The 4,938-nt window shown below is 42.7% G+C and overlaps 1 non-coding gene across 1 annotated transcript; it reads left to right on the plus strand.

Moving 5' to 3' along the window:
* Window positions 1-72, plus strand: TRNAD-GUC (transfer RNA aspartic acid (anticodon GUC)). The gene has a single exon. It is a non-coding gene; the product is annotated as a tRNA-Asp (tRNA).
* Window positions 73-4,938: the final 4,866 nt, after the last annotated feature.

Below are 4,938 nucleotides of genomic sequence, written 5' to 3' on the forward strand. Positions count from 1 at the left end.
GTCGTTGTAGTATAGTGGTGAGTATTCCTGCCTGTCACGCAGGTGACCCGGGTTCGATCCCCGGCAACGGCGCGCGATTTTCATTTTATTTTCCGTAGTTTTGACGGAATTCGAAATTGGACAGCGGTGAACCTGGGTTCGGTCCCCGGCAACGGCGATTTTAATTTTATTTCCGTAGTTTTGACGGAACTCGAAATTGGACAGTGGTGAACCTGTCATGCCGGCAGTTTGGGTTCGATCCCCAACAACGGTAGTTGGACGAAAGTCGGAACTGGATTGCTGTTCCTAGCCTAAAAAATGGTATATGAAATCTCGTGTGTTAACAAATAATGTGTTCAGAGGTCGTTGCAGTGGTACAGTGGTGAGTATTTCCGCTTGTCGCTCGAGTTATTATGTTCCAGAGGTCGTTGCAGTACAAGGGTGAGCATTCCTGCTTGTCGCTCGAGTGACCCGACTTTGATCCCCGACAATAACAAGTTTAATCTTGTTTTGACAATTTTAATCGGATTCAAAATTGGACTACTCTCTGTAACGGCGATGGATGAAATCTGGTGTGTTAAGAAATATTATAATTTTTCGAAAGTCGTCGTTGTAGAGTGGTGAGTACTCCCGCGAGTTTGATCCCCCGCAGCGACGATTTTAATCGTCTTTTGGTTTGTTTTAATTGAATTCGAAATTCGGCAGTGGTGAACCGGATGATTTGGGTTTGTTCCCCAACAACGAAATTCGGAATTGGATTCCTTTTTCTCTCGTGTGTGTTAGCGAATAATATATTTTACAGAGGTCGATGCAATACACTAGTGAGTATTCCGGCTTGTCACTCGAGACACCTGAGTTTGAACCCCGACAATAATAAGTTTAATTTTCTTTTGACAATTTTCACCGGATTTGAAACTGGATTGCTTGTTCCGAATCTTCGACTGATAAAATCTAGAGCGTTAACGACGGATCACTCTTTCTAAAGACGATTGGTAAAATCTGGAGCGTTAACAAACAATTTATCTTTTATGAGTCGTTATAGTATAGTGGTGAGTATTCCTGCCTGTCACGCAGGTGACCCGGGTTCGATCCCCGGCAACGGCGCGCGATTTTCATTTTATTTTCCGTAGTTTTGACGGAATTCGAAATTGGACAGCGGTGAACCTGGGTTCGGTCCCCGGCAACGGCGATTTTAATTTTATTTCCGTAGTTTTGACGGAACTCGAAATTGGACAGCGGTGAACCTGTCATGCCGGCAGTTTGGGTTCGATCCCCAACAACGGTAGTTGGACGAAAGTCGGAACTGGATTGCTGTTCCTAGCCTAAAAAATGGTTTATGAAATCTCGTGTGTTAACAAATAATATGTGTTCAGAGGTCGTTGCAGTGGTACAGTGGTGAGTATTTCCGCTTGTCGCTCGAGTTATTATGTTCCAGAGGTCGTTGCAGTACAAGGGTGAGCATTCCTGCTTGTCGCTCGAGTGACCCGACTTTGATCCCCGACAATAACAAGTTTAATCTTGTTTTGACAATTTTAATCGGATTCAAAATTGGACTACTCTCTGTAACGGCGATGGATGAAATCTGGTGTGTTAAGAAATATTATAATTTTTCGAAAGTCGTCGTTGTAGAGTGGTGAGTACTCCCGCGAGTTTGATCCCCCGCAGCGACGATTTTAATCGTCTTTTGGTTTGTTTTAATTGAATTCGAAATTCGGCAGTGGTGAACCGGATGATTTGGGTTTGTTCCCCAACAACGAAATTCGGAATTGGATTCCTTTTTCTCTCGTGTGTGTTAGCGAATAATATATTTTACAGAGGTCGATGCAATACACTAGTGAGTATTCCGGCTTGTCACTCGAGACACCTGAGTTTGAACCCCGACAATAATAAGTTTAATTTTCTTTTGACAATTTTCACCGGATTTGAAACTGGATTGCTTGTTCCGAATCTTCGACTGATAAAATCTAGAGCGTTAACGACGGATCACTCTTTCTAAAGACGATTGGTAAAATCTGGAGCGTTAACAAACAATTTATCTTTTATGAGTCGTTATAGTATAGTGGTGAGTATTCCTTCCTGTCACGCAGGTGACCCGGGTTCGATCCCCGGCAACGGCGCGCGATTTTCATTTTATTTTCCGTAGTTTTGACGGAATTCGAAATTGGACAGCGGTGAACCTGGGTTCGGTCCCCGGCAACGGCGATTTTAATTTTATTTCCGTAGTTTTGATGGAACTCGAAATTGGACAGCGGTGAACCTGTCATGCCGGCAGTTTGGGTTCGATCCCCAACAACGGTAGTTAGACGAAAGTCGGAACTGGATTGCTGTTCCTAGCCTAAAAAATGGTTTATGAAATCTTGTGTGTTAACAAATAATATGTGTTCAGAGGTCGTTGCAGTGGTACAGTGGTGAGTATTTCCGCTTGTCGCTCGAGTTATTATGTTCCAGAGGTCGTTGCAGTACAAGGGTGAGCATTCCTGCTTGTCGCTCGAGTGACCCGACTTTGATCCCCGACAATAACAAGTTTAATCTTGTTTTGACAATTTTAATCGGATTCAAAATTGGACTACTCTCTGTAACGGCGATGGATGAAATCTGGTGTGTTAACAAATATTATAATTTTTCGAAAGTCGTCGTTGTAGAGTGGTGAGTACTCCCGCGAGTTTGATCCCCCGCAGCGACGATCTTAATTTTCTTTTGGTTTGTTTTAATTGAATTCGAAATTCGGCAGTGGTGAACCGGATGATTTGGGTTTGTTCCCCATCAACGAAATTCGGAATTGGATTCCTTTTTCTCTCGTGTGTGTTAGCGAATAATATATTTTACAGAGGTCGATGCAATACAGTAGTGAGTATTCCGGCTTGTCACTAGAGACACCTGAGTTTGAACCCCGACAATAATAAGTTTAATTTTCTTTTGACAATTTTCACCGGATTTGAAACTGGATTGCTTGTTCCGAATCTTCGACTGATAAAATCTAGAGCGTTAACGACGGATCACTCTTTCTAAAGACGATTGGTAAAATCTGGAGCGTTAACAAACAATTTATCTTTTATGAGTCGTTATAGTATAGTGGTGAGTATTCCTTCCTGTCACGCAGGTGACCCGGGTTCGATCCCCGGCAACGGCGCGCGATTTTCATTTTATTTTCCGTAGTTTTGACGGAATTCGAAATTGGACAGCGGTGAACCTGGGTTCGGTCCCCGGCAACGGCGATTTTAATTTTATTTCCGTAGTTTTGATGGAACTCGAAATTGGACAGCGGTGAACCTGTCATGCCGGCAGTTTGGGTTCGATCCCCAACAACGGTAGTTAGACGAAAGTCGGAACTGGATTGCTGTTCCTAGCCTAAAAAATGGTTTATGAAATCTTGTGTGTTAACAAATAATATGTGTTCAGAGGTCGTTGCAGTGGTACAGTGGTGAGTATTTCCGCTTGTCGCTCGAGTTATTATGTTCCAGAGGTCGTTGCAGTACAAGGGTGAGCATTCCTGCTTGTCGCTCGAGTGACCCGACTTTGATCCCCGACAATAACAAGTTTAATCTTGTTTTGACAATTTTAATCGGATTCAAAATTGGACTACTCTCTGTAACGGCGATGGATGAAATCTGGTGTGTTAACAAATATTATAATTTTTCGAAAGTCGTCGTTGTAGAGTGGTGAGTACTCCCGCGAGTTTGATCCCCCGCAGCGACGATCTTAATTTTCTTTTGGTTTGTTTTAATTGAATTCGAAATTCGGCAGTGGTGAACCGGATGATTTGGGTTTGTTCCCCAACAACGAAATTCGGAATTGGATTCCTTTTTCTCTCGTGTGTGTTAGCGAATAATATATTTTACAGAGGTCGATGCAATACAGTAGTGAGTATTCCGGCTTGTCACTCGAGACACCTGAGTTTGAACCCCGACAATAATAAGTTTAATTTTCTTTTGACAATTTTCACCGGATTTGAAACTGGATTGCTTGTTCCGAATCTACGACTGATAAAATCTAGAGCGTTAACGACGGATCACTCTTTCTAAAGACGATTGGTAAAATCTGGAGCGTTAACAAACAATTTATCTTTTATGAGTCGTTGTAGTATAGTGGTGAGTATTCCTGCCTGTCACGCAGGTGACCCGGGTTCGATCCTCGACAACGGCGCGCGATTTTTCATTTTATTTTCCGTAGTTTTGACGGAATTCGAAATTGGACAGCGGTGAACCTGGGTTCGGTCCCCGGCAACGGCGATTTTAATTTTATTTCCGTAGTTTTGACGGAACTCGAAATTGGACAGCGGTGAACCTGTCATGCCGGCAGTTTGGGTTCGATCCCCAACAACGGTAGTTGGACGAAAGTCGGAACTGGATTGCTGTTCCTAGCCTAAAAAATGGTTTATGAAATCTCGTGTGTTAACAAATAATATGTGTTCAGAGGTCGTTGCAGTGGTACAGTGGTGAGTATTTCCGCTTGTCGCTCGAGTTATTATGTTCCAGAGGTCGTTGCAGTACAAGGGTGAGAATTCCTGCTTGTCGCTCGAGTGACCCGACTTTGATCCCCGACAATAACAAGTTTAATCTTGTTTTGACAATTTTAATCGGATTCAAAATTGGACTACTCTCTGTAACGGAGATGGATGAAATCTGGTGTGTTAACAAATATTATAATTTTTCGAAAGTCGTCGTTGTAGAGTGGTGAGTACTCCCGCGAGTTTGATCCCCCGCAGCGACGATTTTAATTTTCTTTTGGTTTGTTTTAATTGAATTCGAAATTCGGCAGTGGTGAACCGGATGATTTGGGTTTGTTCCCCAACAACGAAATTCGGAATTGGATTCCTTTTTCTCTCGTGTGTGTTAGTGAATAATATATTTTACAGAGGTCGATGCAATACAGTAGTGAGTATTCTGGCTTGTCACTCGAGACACCTGAGTTTGAACCCCGACAATAATAAGTTTAATTTTCTTTTGACAATTTTCACCG

Source organism: Cucurbita pepo, chromosome 17 (assembly GCF_057944985.1).
Source record: "Cucurbita pepo subsp. pepo isolate OVF chromosome 17, ASM5794498v1, whole genome shotgun sequence".
NCBI lineage: Eukaryota > Viridiplantae > Streptophyta > Magnoliopsida > Cucurbitales > Cucurbitaceae > Cucurbita > Cucurbita pepo.